Consider the following 23,362-nt stretch of genomic DNA (forward strand, 5'->3'; position numbering starts at 1 on the left):
GTCTTCCATGCTAATCGGAAGCTTTACTAACTCAGATATATTATAATCGAGGAATGTGGTTATTTCAAGGAAACTCTCAGTACTTCCCTTACATTAATGCGGTCTTTAAACTCAATATGCATGTGGCTATGAGCCAACATGTTTCTCCAGTCTTCACCGGATCGAGATCTGAACTCTGAACAACATTGAGTTCCACATATCCTTAGATAGTATTTTTAGCTTAGTAATTCGTTAAGAAGTTGCATGCGACAATCGTATGAATAGTTCTAGAGCACTTCAAATTCCCCCGTTTTTGTTTCTGCTCTGCTCCTATTTATCATAACATGATATTATTATCCTAAACCCTTCCTTGGACTATCCAACGCTGTAAGTTCGAAACTTTTCAATCGGAGTAGTACGAAGTTCATGTTTTATCGCGTTCAAACAAACAAACCTAGCTTTTAGCTTTATAATATTAGAATAGGTTTTTAAAAATGTCTGATTAATAAATTGTCGTTTGAGTTAGGTAACATCCCTATAAGTCCATCAGCAGTTGGTCCAACTTTTTTGACATTCCCCGAGACTACGTAGGTTGTGCTTTACAATATATGGACATACAAAAGAAAGTGTTGTTAGATAGAGCGAATTATCTGTACTAAAGTTGAGATCTTTTATAATCCTATACCAATATAATATTTACAATATCGTCGTTATACACTATAAACTTTATACGCCTATAATGTACCCTGGATATAAATGTTTTTACAATTTGACTAGGCCTCCGGCGCGGTCTCTATCCGGGGTGCCTCGATACTCCGAAGATATTTCCATATGATATATGTTTTTATTCAAGCAAACTGTTATTATGCAAACCGGAGTTCGTCCTATTGAATTATTTATTCATTGTGTTTTCTTGTAAAGAGCATAGATAATAGACTTCTTGTTCTTTTTGTGTTATTGTACTGTCAAGGCTTTATATAGCCGTTCATAGTTTATGAGACGTAATTCCACGCTATCCACTCGTACGTAAGGGTTATTTTATTATGTAAGTTTACTAAAAATCAATGTTGAATAATGTTAGACATACAGGCATACATACACATATAGACATATATTTGTATGCCCTAAATGTGTCAACAGTAGTGACAATTTACGGAAATTCATATTCCCAACTTTTACGTAAAAGTTTTCACCATTTGGCTTAAACCTACCAGATGGCAATAATTTAGGATTGATAGAGCTGTCAAACGGGCACGTCCTCGAGAAAGTAATTAAACAGGTATTACGTACTCGTCTAAACTGGAAAAGAGCTTTCAGGTTTCAACGAGATTTCGAGTTTTGCGACATATCGGCTCTCTCGGGATTACGACATTCGTTCTGATGGCTTAACATTAAAAAAATCTGCCTCAACCCGCGTATATTCGGTCTGTTGATTTTTCTCTGTTCTTGCGGTTATCTGGGTAAGTTTTACAATTAACAAAAGACGGTGGCGCGATGGCGCCTGCTTGCACGCGTCATAGCTCGTAACGTATGCACGTATACAATCGATCCCCCAGCTATTAATAAGTTTGAATATTCATGAGCCACTTGTAGTGTAGCTATGCGGCTACCACACTGATCGATTAGCCTTCATTCGTATTTCTTGGTTGAGTACACGTTCTCAGAAAATATATGCTTGAGGTGAGATGGCGCCGCTTCGAAAAAAGAAAGGAACTGTGTCTGTGATTGTTATAGCATAAGAACTTGACTACGGAACTAGTAGTAGTAGTACTTATTCTTAGCTTTACTGGAACTTATGAATGAGTAGGTGAACAACAGTAAGTTAGTAAGTCTCAGACTTCAAAGTCAAAACTGTGACCCCTTAGGGTAACCCAAGAGAGTAGTTTTTAGGATAGCAGATATAGTTGACTGTAAGGTATGGTATGCTAGTCTAAGACACATAGATATTTGATCAAATTCTGCGTTATCTATTTTTAAGTCAGTAGTAACGGCTACAGGCACTGTGTATTATTTCCTTCTTAGGATAATTCCGTTATTACAAATGTTTTTATTACACAAAAGCTTAATTGATAACAATCGCTGGGATTAGCTAGTTCCTATAATAACAATTACTGCAATAATTGACATCCGTTCAAGAGTGATTTCTTTGACATTCTGCCAATGTTCCTCATTTCTTTTTCTCAGCCTTAGATTATATACCTATTCTCAGCGTATTCCAGTTATAACTGATTGTCTGTCAACAAACTGTTTCTGTTTTCTTCGAAGTATACGGAAGTTAATTACTGTCGTCGACTCGTTTTCGCGTCTAGTTTTATATAAGTTTAAACTGTTGCGTCTTGTCGAGTGCACTTGACGGAAGTGAGGACCAATAGTACGTCAAGATGGGCGCTACATCCGTTTTGCTATAAACAAATATTACATAAAAATGCTGAAGTATTTATTTAGATCTGAAGATCTCTCTTCATACTCCTATACTGTGTATGTAAAAGGGTCATAGATAATGCGGCCACTAATAAGTATTTTCTATGAGGAAATGGAAAATAAAGACACCTAGCGTTAATGTATTTAAAATTTTAGTCAAAAAGTTTTGGGTCGGTAAATCTTTTTCTCTCATACTTAAAAAATAAACTATTTCCCTTGGCAGAAATTTCCTCTTATAATAATTTTCTGATCAAAATAATTGGAAACATGTTGGAAATCAACGTTGGTAATATAAGTTTAATTGTGTACAGTGTGAGTGCTTTGCGCCGTCTAAGTGCAAGGCCTCGATAACCTAACCCTGTAAAATTTACTGCTGAACTTATAACTGCGGTTTTATGTCGCCCTAAGGTCACTTGGTCAGCTTTATGTAGATTTATCACTAGGAAAAGATGAACAGATTGTTCAGTTTTATTATCAACAAGATTTCACATTTAACTGTCTCTTTATTTTCAAGAGCTTTATCCCAATGCTGACCTTAATAAAATTGTGAATGAATGAAATATTTCTTAAGTATATTTCTCAAGGTCTATCTTTCTCAGGCATTGGTATACCATCACGATAGTAAAATATTAATACCTTTTATTTCAATATTTTAAGCTCTCATTGAATAACCTTAACTTAAGCCTCATCTGGTTTATAGCGAAATTAACAATATGGCGGAGAAATTGTAGAAATGATCGTATAAGCTTTCGAGTTATGATTAATAGTGTTTGATGAGAGTCATGTCTCATATGCGCGTATCTTACTAACAATAAACGTCAATCAGACAAATATTTCTCGTCTAGAAATTACGTTCTGCTCCAGTTGTGGTTCGCATCGTCGCGAAACGGCCGTCGTCGGCGCAAGCGCATAGTCTCCGCTTTGCGAGTGCAGAAGAATCCGCTTAATTACAATGACCTTAATTACCTGCTATTAATACTCAATGTGTTTTAAGAACGTGGAAGCCATTGCCATATTTGTTTCACACTTTCTAAGAATTCCTCCTTAGCTTGTTACCTTAGTGACTAATTACTCTTTTAATTAATAGATATTTTATCTTAGACTTTAAGTTGCATGTGTAAGTACTTATCCACTGATAAAATTGTAAATAAATATAGAGAAGTAGAACTGTTTGTATCGAAGTTTCAATTGTTTTCTCTCTTCACGGATGCTTACCTCCTAAAAAGTAACAATTAAAGTAAATAAATAAGAACAAAATTAATTTAAATAAACACTGCATATTCATATGAAATTAACTTAACTAAAACATCTATATACGCACGTGTCAATTGACCTACATAATATTATAATGTTTTGGGGTACAAGACATCTCAGGAATGTTTTTCTCTTGATATTCTGCGAGAGTCTGTAGTTAGAATTAATTGAGTGAAGCAGGTGACGGCTGCATGCGCAGACATGAATAAGTTATGACATTACGAAGACAATCAGGTAGCAGTACTGTCGTGTGGCTCATATCTGACACAGAACATATGTACCATTCTCTTTATTTACATAATGATAGCAAGTTTTTACAGTTAGATCTGTGCTTGAGCGTATTTCTACATATTTAGATGATATTTTTCTGCAGGGTTTTTTTATTGTATATTTTTTAAAAGTATCAGCGTTGTGGAGTCATTCCCGTATTCTATCATCAGCGAAAATGAAAAATTATTTTCAACTAATTTAGAAGATACGTTTATGGTAGATCCGGGTTTGTTCTTTATTGAAGATCATTATTTAGGCCTTATAGAATGCAAGTAAAATCTTACAAAGTAAAATGTATACAAGAACGAGATTCCGCAAATGGAGCAAATTAAGATAAAAGTGTGGTAGTTAATGTAGCGAGAGAAATTGGGCACTAGGTCCGTGAGGATGCAGTCTGCTGTCGAGTGTCGCCATCGTTCCGCTCTCTGCCTCGAACGGGAGCACTCCGCGACTCTTCACACACCGCTGTCCACGAAAACAGACTTACATCAGCACTTTCACCGAACAAACATGATATAATATCACCAAGTCCAAACAAATTACAAGTCCACAGTTTCTAATAACTCCATAACGAATATACTCGTCACGCCGATGATCAACTCTGTAATTACATATTCATCGGCAATTCTACTCGTTTGATTAGTTTACCCGAGTTAATTGTTGTATTGAGTCGGTTTGTTGTGCAATTTCAGCGTCCTCATTACAGTTCAAGTGCACAGAAAAAAATAATCAGCATTCAAAGCAATTTTTAGTGCGCTCATTAGAATTCCTGTCCATTGTGGTGTGGTCGGCAGAGCTGTTACACAAGGTCTAGGTCGTTGTTCGCTGAACAGTTATCGCGTCAACGCTTCACTTCCTACCCTCGCCGCATCCCGCATCGGAAAGTAATTCTTCAATAATTAATAGGCAGCTGCCACGCCGAGTGACCACGTGTAACAGTTTCATGTACAAGTAGCTTGCAAATACATATTAAATGCATATTAGCCGGTGTACTCGGCTGTCTAGGTAGCCACCAGGCTACAACTGTAAGCAGTTTCAACGTAACATACTAGACGGTTAAAGTAATGGCCACTAAAATATATTATTTTATTCGCCCGCCAAAGTGTTCAGTGACTTTGACGTCTTCAGTTGTTTTTATAAGGTTTCCAAGGCGACCGAGATTGCTTCTACCATAACACATCTTGGTATCTCGCAAGAGCTGGCATTGTATTGTGTAGTTTTTGCATTACACATTTAGCGCCGTAACAAGGATCGTTCCTTTGTATTGAGTTCAGCAATGCGAAACTTTGAAATCTATTCATGTCTGCATAACGTCATTACAAGTGGAAGCAACTCAACTACACCGCACACAAAAGAATTCGTCTTCGAAGTATCTACACGTACAGTCACCTACATAAGAAAGTTTTAGGCTATTTTGTTTTATTTGAAATTTAAATTCCAACGCACATAATGGACGATTTGTAAAGAAACATACGTGAGCTGCGTCCGTAAATTAAGCGTCGAACAGTTAGATAATTTGTTCGGGGTCAGTTCATGAATGGAGTTTTTGTTACCTTATAGAGTTACCGTTCCATATTCGTTCGGTATCCATCGTTTACGCTGTCCGCTCTCGGGTAATCGTCTTATGTTTGTGTGAAACTCGGCTATTAGGTCGGTAACAATGTGCTTCCGTACGGATGGGCAAGAGTAAATTACTTACTGATACAGACGGTACCAATCGAATTTGTATTAAAAAACACACAGAAAGTAATGACTTTGCATTTGGGTTTATTTAAATGGGCGTCATTCTCGTTAATGGCGAGGGCCCGAGTGCGGTGAATATTCGGCGCGCGTGCGCAATGGGGCCGGGTTCCGCAAGTGTGGCACCAGGACACACACGATCTCGCGATGAAAGTTTTGACATTTAATTGCACTCATGTGAGATATTTTTTAAACAGTGATTGTGCTAAACCTCGCTGTTTTAAGCTGGTTTAACTGTAAGAATTTTTGGCGGTGTCATGTGATTTCTAAAATGATGTGGTAAATAATAAGGTTTCTTTACATTTTTGTGGTAGGTGGGAAATATATTAAAACTAAATTTATCCTCATATACGGAAAGAGCGAACTGATAATTTCTTCTCATTATCGGAGTCAGCTTTGGTTTGATGAATCTATTAAAAAAACTTTTACAAATTCATCGCCACTTCGAAATTACAATAATGTTGTCGCTAAGCATAAAGAGATGTCTACACAATCAGTTGAATCCATTGGGATTGTTGCCTGTCGGGCCAGCAGGATTGTACGAAAGGGGCTACCGTGGCCCCGTTATACAAAAGAAGGAACATGGATGATTTTTATTCAGTAATTGTCTGACACTCCCTTCCGCCACAAAGTCAGCAGAAGTTATTTGATGATATTCCATCCGGAAAAAAAGGGTTACTTGATACTATCATATAAAACATAGATACTACGGTAGTGATAGTACGTATAGAGAATGCAGGCCAATAGGAAGTGACGAACAATCGTAGTAAGCAGTGCTGAGCGGATGATTCGGCCTTTCTCATCGATATCACTTGTCTCGTAAACATCACACGTTTCCGTTATCTTGCTATCTTGTAAATACGAGTGTTAGCTTACCAATACATATGTTTATATAGCCCTTCATGTAAAGGAGGATAGATGGTGTTGATTGCATTATTATTTATTTTTGTATCAGTCGAAAGCTTGTCGGCCGGCATTCGAGAATAAAAGCGAAATATAAATATCGGCCGTGTTCCAATCAAGCAAAATGTTATTTTTTTATGTTGAATGGAATTGGACATTAATCAAAACATTCCATACGTTCCAATTTATATGACAACTGCTTAATTCAGATACACTATATTTGGAGGAAATTATTACATTACAAGTATTAAGAAATTACCATAATTTAAATTTGAGCACAATAAATCAATCGATTTACAACTATGACTTTAAAAAAAACCTATTTTGCGTTATTATGAATAACAAAAAGCTATAAAGAGTCGTCTTGCACTGCTCAATCAGGCTAATATGACAGCTCACGCATGCGCACTGCACTCGTATTCATTTCACGCGAAAACTTTCTGCATGTTCCAAGATGGTGAACAATAGTGTCCTACGATACGGAGACGAACCGGAAAGTGACCCGATCTACTTTTAAAAATAATAATTATCATTTATAAATAAACTGTACCTATTTAATACATACATACTACATTACATACTGTTTAAAACTGTAATCGCTGCCGAAGTAAATATATATATTACCAATACACATCCCTGTGTTTGTGACGTCACGGGCAACTCCTACATAAGTTTTTTATCATATCTTTGTTTTCGATAAATTAATTAAACGTTTAATTTTTTTTGTACGACCTCTTTTGTTTATTGGAAACATACCTGTTATACGCGTATAGTGCTAGTGGTTAAGGACGATCAATAAACAGAGAACACTTAAATTTATTTATAGTAGTATCAAGTATGTATTTTAAGCAGACGTATACAGTTTTCGTAAGTGCAGGCTTTCTCAGGTGTGCTGAAGTGATTTCAACCTGAAAACAAAAAAAATTGTCAACTTCAACTATAATTAATCATATATTATGTGAATCTATTTACATATAATTCACTGGAGTAAAATTCGTTCCAACATCTTTTGTATGGTCTCAGGTCTACTGTGATATCTGAGGTTTGATAATAGCTCATTTGCCATAAAAAATCTATATGCGATTGCGATAGAGCTAAAATTGTATTTTAAGTTTAGACTTTTAATGTATCATCTTTTAAATCTAAAACAATGTAGGTAATAAATAAAAGACAGTAGTCATACAAAGTAGGTCAGGGAACACGACTTTCCGTGAAAGTAAGCATCTCGGTTATCACGGATTCAAACAAAACAAATACATTATAATGTGTACCTATTTGTTTATTTCTTTTTAGAAATAAATAAAAGACAGTAGTCTGTATTATATTTTAAGTGGTACAGTGAATATAATATACTTTGACATCGCATAATATGTAATTTTCATAGATCAACTTTCTCTATTCAAAAGTATTGGCTGACATTCTATGATTCTTTTGTTTTAAACTTAAATGTTTTAAAAAAAAGTTTCAAACTCTAACTGTCACGCATATAAAACGCTATAACCGTAGACAATACAACGTTTCTCAGTATTAATATTAAAACGTGACAACCGTACACTCAAGCATTCTTCCACGACAGCCAGTCAACAGTTTCCCTAAGCAACATAATTTGCTGCTAAAACATCGGTTCTTTCAGTCATAAATACACAGAATGTACAGGCCAATGGACTTGGCTAAACAACTACTGAATAATGTGAAGGGCCGTGGGAAATGTTGGTTATACCGTGACCTTGGCGTGACCTTCAACTTTGACGACGTGTAGCAACAGTTTGACGGTCATTATACGCGGGTCAGACGAGGTGACAACTGTTTTTGACGTATAACGTTTCACTCTGTATGACGTCACGGTAATGTTTAATCATTGTCGCTTTTACTTGGTTTTTATTGAGGACAAGACTGGTGTATTGTTGGAATGTTTGTTAGAAAAGTAAAAGGAAGGAGACACCAATTAGAAACTAATATTTGCATACCTATACCTACCTATCAAACGTGGATACATTTTTCGAGAGAGTTAAGTGGCAGAAAATTAAACATAAAATTTACTGCAAAGTCTCCAGAAATAGTAATTAAAACTGAGTTAAGATCGATGAAATATTACTTATGTGTTTGCTCTACTTTTGCAAAAGGCGAAATGTATTCAATTTAAACAACTTCCATATATTACGCGTCGATGTGAGATTAAGACTATGATTATTTTGCACACAAACACCAACTTTAGAAGCCAAGAAGCATTCTTACTATATAATTAACGCACTGCACTTAGGTAACATAACATTAGTGTACAGAACTTAAACAATAAAGGTACTAATTATAAATGTAATAAGTATCATAACTTCCGCGCTTACATCGTAAACGTAATATATGGGTTTTAAGACAAATGCCATGAATGTAAAATTAAAGTTGTAAACAAGTTTTATGATTTCATTAAAAGGCGTTAATATCTTTGCTTTTGAGTTATCAGTTTTTTGGTCACTCTGCCCGTCGTGTCGTTTGTTTTGTTATTGTTCTGAGTCTGGGTGTTGTTGTGCATGTGATCTGTTGTCCTGCGACACGAGGATTAAATTCGTTGGTAGGAGAGTCGTTTTAAAAAAAAAATCGACGTGTACCACAGTGCTTGACGTAAATTGAAGAAGACTATGCTCTCCTATATGAGTAGACTGTATTAACATGTATAACGTACTTCTATCGTGATAGTCATTAGATCCCAGCACCATAACTCTATTCTTCGTGTATCGCAGTAGTTCGCTGGAGGCTGCACTACATCCCGTGACCGTAGCGTGACTATAAACAAACGTATCTACGTTATCTGCGGGCGGACGTGTCACGCCACCGTCGATCTTATAACAGTGACATATATCTACGATGACACTGCAATACAATGGCATTCTGCGGAAACCGCAGTCAAGCGTGGCGATAACAAGCAAACACAACTAGCTCCCTTCTGTTTTAAGGTATAAGGTTCTTTTTCCCAAAGCAGGACGAAAGTTGATGTCTCTGTAACAACCGCAAGCTACTAAGACCTTATTTCGCGTGAATTCCTCAAGCCCTAGTTTTTAAACATTGCTCTTAGCATTGTTTAGTGTGTAATTATACTTTGTTTCACATGACAGTTGGCGTCAGCGGAAATTGAGATTTAATACCTTAAGTGTAAAGTCTGAATTTGTATGGGCTGGTGTGAATCAGAGCGTACCGTGCATGTTCGAGGTGCAACGGAAGGTTGCATTGTAGGATAATCCAATTAAGAAACAAGTTGACAAAAACAAGCCGTTATAATGTATTAACTGTGAACCGTACACGTATTTGTCGTTACATTTCTCAATGGCTACTGCACATTTCATTAAATCGTTCCCAGGAAGCAGCAGTATCTTTGAATTATTAGTGACATTTCTTTTACATTCAATGAGAAACAGAAAACAAGCTTAATATAAGTAATTTCCATTTTCTATTAGACACTGTTTTAATTCTAAAGCTGCCTTATCTGCAGGCCCCATTCTCAAAATTAGGCAAAATAATTAAACAACCTAAAATGTTACATTACCCTACAATGGTACGAAATAATTTCGAAAGCGAAATTTCCTAACAGCGGATACATCGAACGTTTTTTCATATTTCCTTTCAATCCTGAGAAAACGCGTTGAAGTCTTTTGAATGAAACGTCGTTCTCAGTACATTTGTAACGAACATTTGCATGAATTTTCACAACAGTACATTGTAAATTGTATTGAATTCAAATGCTTGTTACATTAATTAATGCTTCGTTTAGATAGCTATTCCTGTCGGCTGTCGAAGGCATGGTATACTAGCGCGGGTACTTTGAGCTTTTGTAGTAGGACTGTTGCTTTTGGTAGAGCGAGAAGGCTCTACAATGCCTATAGCGGCGTCTTGCTTTAACGTCGACGTTGGTATGAATAATATATTTTATAATACAGGTACAGATCTTGAGTTGTTCATGGATATTCCTTACGCGCCTCCATTGTTTCTGAAGTTACAGTTTCAAAGCTGATTAATGTTGCCATAAGAGAATTTATGACTGTAGCTGTGAATTTGCTTTCGGTTCAGTTAGTCGGGAGGTTAAATGTAAGACTTTGTTTATTTAACGCGAACTTTTAAAGAAAGTTTTTTTTTGTATGCATTAATGATTATGCATTTGCTTTCTTTGTATGTGTTCACTGTCAGTATGTGTAAACGAGTGTAGAACGGTGTTAAATATTAGTTAAATTTATATTGAGTTCGATACAATTTGCTGATTATTGTGTTAAAAATTATTTTAAATAGATTATATTATTGAGACTTAAAGCATTCTTGATCTTCAGATTTTTATATTTATTTCAGAGTATGGAAATAAAAAGAACGAATTAAATTATTTTTCCTTTCGTAAAATCCCTCTCATTGTTTTCCGATAAATATCGAATACATACCAACGTACTTTTGTTCATAATTGAAACTTTCGCATGCTGTAAAGCAATGCAGCAATAGACATTTTTTCATAGAAGTGATAGTCTCACGATGATAATTATGTTAACAAGATATGTATCTATTAGTTACTGTTAATTGCGTCTCATTAAACTTTTAATTATATAAAGGTAGCTCTGGTTTTGACATTGACATTTAATACCTTATCGCATAAAAATAAATAATTTAATGTAATTTAAGTATTTGTAGACGATTCTACACATGTAAGAATTATTATTATCAATTTGCTACTGATAGTGTAATACAAAAAAAAACTAATTTTTGATAGAGATTTTTTTAATTTTCAAAGAAAAAGAAAACCTATCAATTCCGTTTGGGGGAAATGAGTTTCTTTTTAATAAATAATTAAAGGGTTGCTCGTTGTTGAGCTTACTACCAACCTACCGTTACTACATCAAATAAAACATTAAAAACAAAACAAGAAATTAAAGAAAAAGAAAATACATATCCAAAACTTCATAATTATTAACTCCTTCGTCAGCCATAAAAAAACAAAAGAAAAGAAAAACTTCACTCCTATTGTTGTCAATTTACAACAAGCGGTTGCAAACCTTCTTTCTTGTTTTTCTTGACACAGGCTATTACTGTTCTACGTCCTAAACGTGACCAGTGAGGAGTAACTCACAGTCTAATTGACTGTTACGAGCGTGAGATTATCAATAAATGCCTTTTAGCTTCGCATAAAACATACTACCTTAGTGCATTAAGTAGAGACTGCAAGAAAAGTCCTCACACAGTCACATTTAAGAAACTGTTTCTTTTTTTTGTGCTATGTTAATTACAGAACAATTTTTGAAAGTTCTGTGCCGTTCGAGCAAATGATTTTAGTGCTGTTTAGCCCTATGTATATATAAAAGCGTATAAGAATTGGGTTTTAGTAGCTGTACAACAGAAATAGAAATCAACATGATAAAATAAGAGAGTGCTTTTAAAATTGTCATTTGTTGATCGACTTTTGTTGCTAACGCTACGTAACTCGGATACGCCCTATTAGGAAATAATAAGCTAAGTGCAGCGGAAATCAATCAGCATGTATTAATAATTGGATAACACCTAATTATTTTTTTACTATCGGACAATGCGGAATGTTCCAATTAATTGAATTGAATATTTCATTCATCAATTTGTGTATTAAGTTAACAATAATTTTGTCGAAGCGATTGTATTCCCAGAGGAATTTATCCATTAAAACCAATTGGGGTTAAGTTTTTTTTTTAAATTTCAACATTTAATACCTGTCGTTAAAATAGTATGAAACAGTTCGTTGAAAAAAGAATATATATTTCAAACGTCGTCGTACAAATATATTTCGTAAGCTTTGAATTTTAAATCCTCACAAGTTATAAATATCTTAGAAGAACCATAGTCCACATTCGTCATCATTAAGATCAAAACAAAAAATATTTCGTGTATCAAGGCTAATGCTTAATATAAAAAGTACAGTAATTACAGATTACCTTGTAATCCTACGAATGCTTTGACTAATTGTGACAAATGACGTGTCATGTCATGTTTTGTTTCGAGTTAAACAAAAAACGTGTGACGGCCAACAGCCGGTACTTAACTGTATTTATATGGGAATCATAACAATATATACTTAATTGGAAATAAAAAAGGATTTGTAATAAAAACTAGGTACAATCTACTTATGTGACATGGTATTCAATAATTTATCTTGGCTTTAAATGCCAAATTTACAAAAATAGTGAAAAAGGTAGCATGAAAAAAAAGTTAAGGCTAAAAAGTTTGTAATGAATGTAACTTTTTTTTGTTTTAGCCTTTAGTGTCCCACTGCAGGGCAGAAGCCTCCCTTAGATTTTTCAAGTCTGTTCGGGCTATTACTTTTTTCATCCATTTTTCATTCGACATCTCATTTGGACTTGACTTCATTTAAACAAAAAAACAAGAGGAATATGAATATTTGTACACAAGTATACATTACACCCTTAGTCAGGACTAGAATATCCAGTAGACATATACATTAACACACACACACAGCTCGGCTTAGTGATAAGCTTAACTTTATCCGTATCAGTGACTCTCAACATTGGCAGGATGCTGATAAAAGGATATCCTTAAGCTTGGGTAATAATTTTATGCTCAAGTCCAAGTATAAGCCTCTTTTGGATATTGCTGAGTGAGTTTATAAAGCTGAAAAATAAAACAACGCACTGATCCGACCATTTCGTGCTACGCAGCTATAAAAACTTCGAGCCAGGCGCGACTTCCACGATTAAAGTTCTTAAAAATCACATAAAACGACCGCAGTACATATAATAATAAATATTCATTAAGCCGCGTCTTAAACTACAATTTGTAATGGACACTATAATAACATATTAAGTTTTGTCTAACATCTGATCAGTCTGCTAGTTAACGGTGATGTTGATCACGTTGTCAGTTTCACAGTAATATTTTGACGTTTAATAATCGCGGAGGTGTTCGGTTTCGCGCGCTAATGTTACATGGACGCCTCATGTCAATGTCAGCCGATTGAGCGGAAAAAAGTGGCAAAAAACGTTAAGTAGTTACGACAGGAGTCAGTGCACCCTGTTGATAGTGAGTGAGTGTGGACTGCTTGTATGTACTCATCCGACACCCGGAATATATTCAAATAATTTCCTTGTTAGGCAAATGAGACCCCAATATACATTTAATGAGCAATTATAACGTGTTGATTAAGGTTTTGAAATTTCCTGATAATCCATGTGAAAGAGGTCAGCAGGTGTCCGACTTATAGTAATAATTTTGCAGGTGTAAAAGTGAGATGCCACTCTACGCCGTGTATTGCGCTATCACGCTTTTGCAACCATAATAATAGAACGTACGTGATGGTAGAGTCTCTAGTCCTAGTTTACGAGAATTCTCCGGATGAGCCCTACCATTTACGAGGTGAAATAAATTATTTCCTAAGTACAGCTCGTTAAGACCAGCCATATATAAAGTTCTGTGCTTTTTCTGGGCAAGAGTAACAGAGATAAGGATAAGAAGTGTAACTATCACAATTAAACTGTTCCCTCAACTTTCAACAAGTTTTTGTTTCGCAACTGTTGTTTATGAGTAAGATTATTGCGATGCCGGTACTCGTAAATGTTCGTTCATAGTTAACGCTTATATCCTATATCCACGAGTTTCCTTGGAATTCTCTCGCAAGTTAAGATTGCAAGCATCATCGATTCTCGCATCTAATGAATAACAACACTGCTCTACTGAACTGAAACTAAGTGTAAAAGAAAATCTTATATTCAGATCAGCACGCAACGAGATATAAATATTTTCTGAAAGTACAAGTGACAGTTGCAAATTAAAACTTAAAAGAAATATTAAGACAGGGGATGATATATACCCGCTAGACGCTTTAAATGTCAGCTTTATTTATGGATTTTTCAATTTACGTATGCATATGATACTGGATATAAATAATAATAGCAGTTAATAATATATGTTAAGCAAATAGAGAATTTTAATATGTACGGAGAATTGTAGTACACAAAAAAACGAAAGGGATAATGAATAGCATTCACTTACCTCGGGCTGGTTCGATGCAATGAAAATAAAAAAAAGCCGAGCGTATACGTGAAGGAAAAAACTAACACGAATGGCGTTGATTAATTTAAGCAGTTGCCGAAGTAATTGAGTGTGCGGGATATGAAGATATCAGAGATGCGATCTGCTTTTGATTGGATCCCGATTGACTATTAATTTGTTTGTGGCGAGCGCAACACCGCGCACCGAGCGAAACGACAAAAAAAAGCGTCAGTATTTAATGTCGATTCATCATGTAAATGAACTGATAAACAATGGACGCTTGAGGAGCTGAGATTGAAAAAACCCGATTATAATCGCCTTGATATACATATAATTAAGTTCTCAAACGGCGGGCAATGAAGTGACAAGCCGATTAGCACAGATTAGATCCTGAGCTGTTGGCTTTCTGGTCGGTTACGCACCGGTAGATAAGCGTGACTAATGTTTGAAAGCTTTTTAATAATAATTCTATCCTCAAGTTTCTTTAAATTTAATCGACTATCAAATCTAGTGATCGCTACTGTGATAGGTTGTTTATATAACAGACAGCGAAGACAATGAATCAAAATGCTTGACATTGACAAGTGGTTATCAATTTTTTTTGTGATATGACAACACTCAGTCGTTCAAAACTCTTTGCGTTTACGAGAATAACGAACTCTCTATAAAGAAAAGAGAAATCCTAAAACGATACAACAATGAAATAGAATTTAAACTCGGAACAAGATAAACTAGTTTAAAGATTTTGTGAGAATGTAGAAAGTGAGTTATTATTATTAAACAGTAGAATAGCGCCAGTTTGTAACTCTGTTATACATAAACATATTAACAAAAAATCTAGTCTCCTTTTACAACTCCGCTAAATTGTATAATCGTCATAATTGGATGTTTAAGTCTGCATTAAATTATCGTTTAGTCATTTTATTACCGACGCGGTCTAGATTAAGTTTTCGATTAGCATATCTTTCAAACTTTCGCGGAGCAAAGTTGCCGCATAACATTTGTTTAATTGTTCCCTTCAGAACTAATGCCAATTTATGTTGCTTCATTGGAGCTTCGCATGGCCATAAATTGGTTTGCGGTTGCCTGTAGAATTAAAGTTATGCCCTAAAGCTAGAATATTATTCTTCTGGACGGCGCAGTCTGCATCTAACCCACAAACTATCTTATTACATTGAGATTCCTGCCAAGATATTCATGTTCACGTATGCGTCTTAGAGTAACCCGGCGGACATTTTTCTTAGAAGAGAATTCCTGAGGAATCTTCAGAGATGATGTTACATACGACTTATCCCGTAATTTTATTTTAAATGCTCGTTGCTAGAAACCGTTTACGAAAATAGCTGTCTAACTATGATGTTTAAATTTGGATTAGAAGATCATTTGGTGATGTAATCTGTTTATTGTTTGTAAGTGAATTAAAGATGTTGATGTGCATGTTAGCACGGAATACGGTCTTTAGTTGAATTCCCTCCACGTGTCGGAGAAATCTGAAGGAAAGAGTAAAGGCATTATCTAGTATCTAGATGACGTGCCAAGACTAAAATGAGTGTTCGACTACGATATATCTGTATATACGCTATCTTATTTTTTTCCTAAGTTTATTCTGAATTTGATATCAAAGGTTTCGTCGCTTTTTTTCCACTTATTAATGTAGAGTTAATGTCATTAAAATTAGGTAGCGGTTAACCATTGCTTGACCACATGTACTTAGATAGATTTTTTGTTTCCGCACGTTTATTGTTCCGATATGGTTTAACAAACTTTGTAACTCTGAGAGGAGGATCTATTCATAGGCAAAGTAAGCATAGCTCTTATGACAACGGTACATAAAGAAATTTACGTTAAAGGTTATAGAGATCACACAGTGCCAGAGCATGAACTTAAACAATGCAACTTTTCACAAATTTTAATACAATAGAAAAATTGTTCGTTAGAAATCATGTCGCAACATCGTGACGACCTGTTCTACGTCGTCAGCGGGTTAGACAACTAGAACTGATAGGAATGATACAATATCATTCAGTCATTCGTTCAATAATGTACAACAAAGACGTTGTAAAGCATTGTCCCGTGATCACGTCATAACTGACATTAACTCGTGTCACATTACACGCATCGCGAATTATCTTCTGCTTTATCTATACATCTGTCACGCTAATATTATAGATAATGAAAGTGTAATTATAGCCTAAGTATCGTACCAATTATGTCTTGTGCAATGTTCAGAAATAAATGTCACGTCTTATTATTGTATGTAGGTAGGATCACGATGTGTGTCTTAGACTTGATTTATGTTTAGTGCTATTTGTAATTGTCTATTTGATGGCGGTTTACTCAAGCGTATTTATCATGCTAGCCCGAATAGTTTCGGGCCCAACAGGAGTCCTTAAATATGAGCTGACGTTGGAGTATTATCGGACTATCACGATAAATAAGCGTGAAAATCCCGTTTTTAAATAAATAGCCCCACAAACGTTATGACACAATAATTGTGTATTTTACGATCTCAAAATTCGTCAAAATTATGGAGCGCATTCCAATAATAACAATTACAACAATCTTATAATAATAACCTTTTTATGGACTATGCTAATTACATAGAGTGTAAAAAGATTTATGTAACTAACTTAAAACATCAATAAACACTCAAACTACTTGAATGTTTATTTAATTACTGACTTGAAACCACAAATTCAATAAACAAATCATTATGTACAAATCAAAGTGTAAATGCAATTATTCCGAAAGGTGTTTAGGAAAGTAAAAAGTTTAATTAAACGCATCATTTACGTAACAGTACTTTCTAAATCATTTGAGGTGATCGCAAAGAGTTCAAGAGGCGTGTTAATAATGCACAGCTTCATGTAATACGGTGATGTCATGTGTTTTACCTCTTAGCTCAAGATGTGATGGAAAGTAAAAGTGGTTGGATTGGGCAGCGGGTCCCAATAGAATAGATCATAAAAGCTTGTTACGTGTTATCCCACGCCGCAAGAAAGTGAGAGGACTAACTGATAAAATTCATGTGATCTGAGTCACATGATCGAAGTTGCAGATGATTTTATGTGATTTTAATGCCGCCCGTTTAGAAAGTTGCATCTTTTATAGCGATTAGGGATTCTTTAGTTTATATTCCTTGCGCTTTTTGTGAAGTAAGATTTTACATAACTGGTTTATTTATGCCTATTTTAGTATCTTTATTTAGATGAATCTTTAATCTTAGTTGAAGTCGTTTGCTTCTTTCATTTTCTTTTTGCTAAGTCTATGTTAACGTAGCGACACAAGATGCGTGCTGATCATAATGTGCTGTAACACTTAACATTCCTTGATATGAAATCAATTGAGTGCCGCTATTCCTTTGAGGCTTAATCCCACTGCGTCTCGTCGAATGGCTTTTTATTCTACCTCATAATCTCATAGATGTAATAACTACACTCCACTGGCTATATAACCGTTATGTAATTGTTAGTATTTTGGGGGAAATAATGGGAATCCAACTAGGTATTCCTACTAATACGCGAATGTTTGTATGTATGGATGTTTGTTCCTCTTTCACGCAAAAACCTCAAAACGGATTTAGACGAAACGGTACACAGATACCCTGATTTTATGTTTGGATTTTTTTTTTGCGGGCGCCCAAGCAGACAACAACTACTAAAATACATATCGTGTGATAAAAAATTTCATAAGCAAGTTTACAGAGATAAAGATTCAGACACTTAAACTAACAAACAAGAAATATATTTCAACTCATGTTGCTTCTAATTGCAACCAAACAATTTGTCATGATAGATATCGCGTTGACATGCTTTTAACATAATTTCTCTAGTCGGTAGTTAGTCAATAATTACACAGCATAAAGAGGAGCAGTGTTAACTAGACGCGTCTACCTAGTTCCCGACAGCTTTGGAAAGCGGCAATCTGTCGGCTTACTTCGCCCGTATTCCATTATAGATATTGTATCGACTGTGAGTTGAGCATGATAAACCTGCAAAACACCTCAACGAGTAATTGATTATAGATTTATCATCAATCAGATATTTCTAACAGCTGGAAAGTTCATTAACATTATCAATTTGTTATTAATTTATGTTTAGATACGGTTTTACATTAAATATTTAGCTTAATACGTTACTTTGTATGTAATAATGTAAATAATATAATACCATCCTATATATGACCCACTGCTGGGCACAGACCTCTTTCCGTATTTATCACCACGCTAGCTCATTGTGGAATTGGGACTCCATATTTGGATATCAAGTTTCCCAAAGAAGATTTCCTTCACCGTTTGTCCGTAATGTTTTAGAATATTAAGAAACTGCAATATCTTTGAAGAGTCACATTGATACTGTGCCTGCGTTGGGATTGATTGCACCTCGTGCACCTAAACCGCAACACTAAAATTGACGTAATATTAACGATACATTATAATTTTAAGTGTTAAATTGTGCAGAGATTTAAATTTAGTTCATAGAAAGTAAAACTTTAAACTTAGCTTGGAAAGTCCATCTTCAGTCCGCCATTAGACGATGAGACCTGAATTAATATCTCTGACAGCACTCAAGCTAAAGAGAATTTAATAAAATGGAGAGCTGAAAGCTTACGGTGAGATGTTATCCTTAGAAGCAAAATAAAGTACAGCTTGACGCAAAAAGTATTGTGCATTAAACGTCACAATGAATTACAATTCATGAACGTGTTACCGTGATTTGACTGAACCCAGTTAAAATGATATGTAGTGTACAATATTCTTGCTTTATTGTGCACTAGCTGTTGTCCGCTGGCTTACCGTCTACGAAACGAAAATGATCCGACGAGAACATAAAATCGGGATAAAAACTAAACTTTTCTACTGTTCTAATTATCCATACATATCAACTTTAGAGTTTATAATATAAGTAGGATAACATTCTAACAAAAGTTTAGGGTTTCTATTTCCAACAATTAAGTCTATACTCAAACTATTTAACAGCACTAGGTTGTTTGCTGCGTTCATCGCTACAAGTTAAGACTGACTTCATAATGATTGGAAGTAACCCCGTGGGTGTTCAGTAAAATAATTAGACTGCAAATGCCCAGTGTCTGCTGTCAAATTATAGCTTCACGAACTCTAATCGCCCACGCGATTCACGCTCAAGCAATAAGTATTTCAGTAGCCTATGCTAACTAGTCGGACGACTCTGAAAAATACACTTTAATAATATATCCTGGGACAAGTCACACACGGCTATCTGATCCCGAGCTAAGCGAGCTTGTGTGATGGTAACCAGACAACTGATAAAATTACTTAAATATTTCTTAATACATACATATTATAGATAAATTACACCCAGACACCAGAACAAATGATCATGCTCATCACACAACATTTGTCCTGGGCGGGAATCAAACCAGGGTCACTAACCTCTAGACCAACAAGTCCGTCAAAATAAATAATTTAAATAAGTATGAAATTGCAACATGAAAGCTGTCATTGGTAGCAATCTGACCCATGCTAAGTAAATTATGACAGTTGTAAATCTTTACCCAGATGGATTATTATCTTTGGTCGTCCGCAATTGGCAAGCAAGCTTTATGGCCGAAGGAAGAAATGAGAACCCATGCAATGGCCGCGATCTGTCAAAGCATACTAAACTACTGATGGATTTAAATGGCCCATAACTCAACCGTTACCGACTGTTATTTCTTCGAGTCATTTAAATATTTTAACGCCTAGTTCATAGTCTATTTCCTATTCCATGTTAAAATGGTGATCTCCTTAACTTTTGTAATAAAAACTTTGTTCTCATTCGTATTGTTTTAATTTCGAATGCTAAGCTGGCACAGTAACATAATTACTTTACGTTAATTCTGTCAACTGTTTTATATAATCATAATGCTTGCAATTTTACAAATATGCTTGTTTAAAACTAAAAGGATCATTTGTTAACGACTAATTAGCACATTTAGATATCAATTTTGCATCTTTCCTTACTTCTTGGGTCAGTTTAATAACCTTTTTTAAGTGAACGGAATTAATAACCGAATAAAATTATAATAAACATTATGTTCTTAATTGCTAATGTACCGTTATATAGCGCTTAAGAATTAATTAACGCGAGAAAATTAATTAGTAGTTAGTTGTTGTCATATTGTACAGCTCGACCGTTAAATATTTATTTGCATGAACTTATAAATAATAAAAAAAGTTTTTTAGAAAACGAAGAAGAAATCTTTTCGCACCTCAAGAATAATTGATTTTACACGTTTTCATAATTACTCATTGTTAATAATGTAACTTAAAGTCTCCACAAATAAATACTAAAATACAGTGTAAAAAGTATCTTGAACGAATTTTACTAGCAACTAGATAATCAATTTCGGTCTGTGTGCAGTTCTTACTTAGGCATTGTAACCGATAAGTGCGAAGAAATGAAAAATACGTAAATGTCACTGAGTTCAAAATTCAAATCCACATAACTGTACAGGTGAAATAAAAATTGCCAAGTTGAACAACACAATACTGACAATTTCATTACTTCATCTCGCTTCTTTATCGCTTTTTATTTTAACTACTGCTTGCAAAAGTATTTAAAATGGCATGCATTTTAATTATAATAAAAAACAAATCCCTTTTCTGTCACACTCAGGTCAATAAAATAGACATTAATAATCGTTAAACAAATGCTTGTAATTCAATTTTAATGGGAAACCTCTACTTTGTGGGCTTCCGACAACGGATGCGTGATTAATGAATGGCGATTAATTACTTCGGCCGATGTGCGCAAGCGCACGCCGAGTCGCCGACAAAGCTCCGATCGCACCACGGGAGCACAGATCTGTTGTCATCCCGGATAACTTGTGCTGCATCCTGTATAACATAACTTGGTACTTCGGGAAGGTACTGAGCTATATCATTGCCTCTGTCTTACACGTCGTGCATGTATATGTGCGTCCTGCTTCAACTGTAATGTAGTTTTTTTCAGACGTGCCAAGTTTTATTGATGTATACTATGATCGAGTGCGTCTCATTCCGAAGGTGTTATAAACAAGCAGTCGTCCTGAATTTGTTCGTATAAATTATTAACATTTAATTAGTTTTATTAAACCTTATTGGACTGTTTTAACTTTGTGAGTTTATTTTTATACTTACCTCATTAAGTATTATAAAATAACTATGTTGATTATTAATTTCGTGCCACTTTCGCAAATTCTCCACCATTTACTGTAAAAATAAATGCGGAATTATAAGCATAGTATTACAACCTAATTAATAAATAGAAGCGGTATAATAAACTACGATACTAAATTGATTTTGTATGTTTTAAGTCTGATTTGATGTAAATGGCTTCCGTACATCAACACAAATAAATAATTTCTAGGTGTCAAAATATAATGAAAAATAATGTTTTTTAGGCAGATACTACTAACACGATATCTGTATAAATCAGTTTGTTTTCCGCTATTTTTTTGTTAAAGATATATGCGTTTCCTAACTAAGGAAGCCTACTTTTCTGAAAAGCTGGCTCAGGAACAGCCTGGCGCAGAAGAGTGAGAAGAGCCGATCAGAAATAATCCGAAAATTTTAGGACAAGGAAAGAAGATATAGATTGCCTGATATAAAAAACATTGATAAAAATGGGATATTTTGACGGAATCCCATAAAACAGGAATGAAAAGACGCAAGCAGAACTGTAGGTCTCGCTTGCGAAGTAATAAAAGGAAATAATTTATGAGTTTCTGTCGAGTATGTAATATACTGTCGAAACTCATATTGGGTGCATGAGTACATTAATCTCTTGGCTCTAGCAGCTTAATGATAAGATATGATGTGGAGGTCGTTTGGGTTATGATCATACTCCTGTAGTCTGTAAAATAATAAACGTATCTATGTATAGATTGAAACTTTATGGAAAATTGTGGGAAACCTTATGGAGAGGGAGAGCCAGAATAATTTTGAAACCCCTAGCGATATAAGAATTAATATCCTTAATGCGGGTTTCGTTTTTAATATTTATTTTTCTATCGACCTTGTAAAGATAATTTATTCTGTGTCAATGCCCTCCTAGAAGTTCTATTTTTACAAGCCTTAACTAATGATTAAAGCATCGCTATCGGAATGGCTATAGTACGAAGTCGACATTTCTTTCAGCATAAGTCACGTTGTTTTGTTAGTTGCCACAAGGGAAATTTTTTTATTCTGTTTTGACACTCTTCTGTGACTAGCCACGTGACTTTTACTTGACATTTCGGTACATTAAAAGTCGATTTTAATTGCGGAGTAATGAAACCTGTCTTGCATAAACATCTTCTATAATAATAGTCAGTTTTACCTTCTCGTTAAGTTGTTATAGTTTCATTTTAATTGATGCGCATTGCAGCGTAAATAACTAAGAGCGGTATGTTTCACTCAATCAATATATAATTGATGACTAAGAAAATGAATTTCTTTTTATTTAAGTGTCTTTGCGTGTGCTGTTTGTGGTGTACTTAAAGAGGTATCGTATTAAGACTTCACATGATAGTTTTGTTGGGTTCAAGAAGTTTTTAAAACAGACATTTGAAAGATTTTTAATCCACTTAGTGCCATATTTGATTGCAACTTTACTATTCCCGATTTCCACTAAAACGAATTTGTGTAGTAAAAATAATAATTAACTGGTTAATTTAATTTAAACCAGGCTTTTATTGGTAATCAAGAGGAATTAATTGGTCTTTAAATTGCGACTGGACATTAAATGAAAATCGATACTATAATTTAGTTTTATCGAGGATCTCCTCGTTGTAGTGTTTCCCGTTTATTGTGATTAGT

At 34.8% G+C, this 23,362-nt stretch overlaps 1 protein-coding gene across 3 annotated transcripts in view; it reads left to right on the forward strand.

The window, feature by feature from the left end:
• Window positions 1–23,362, forward strand: part of LOC113501315 (heparan sulfate 2-O-sulfotransferase pipe) — a 91,395-nt gene that overhangs the window by 2,975 nt on the left and 65,058 nt on the right. The gene's annotated exons all lie outside the window — the stretch shown is intronic.

Source organism: Trichoplusia ni, chromosome 15 (assembly GCF_003590095.1).
Source record: "Trichoplusia ni isolate ovarian cell line Hi5 chromosome 15, tn1, whole genome shotgun sequence".
Taxonomy (NCBI): domain Eukaryota; kingdom Metazoa; phylum Arthropoda; class Insecta; order Lepidoptera; family Noctuidae; genus Trichoplusia; species Trichoplusia ni.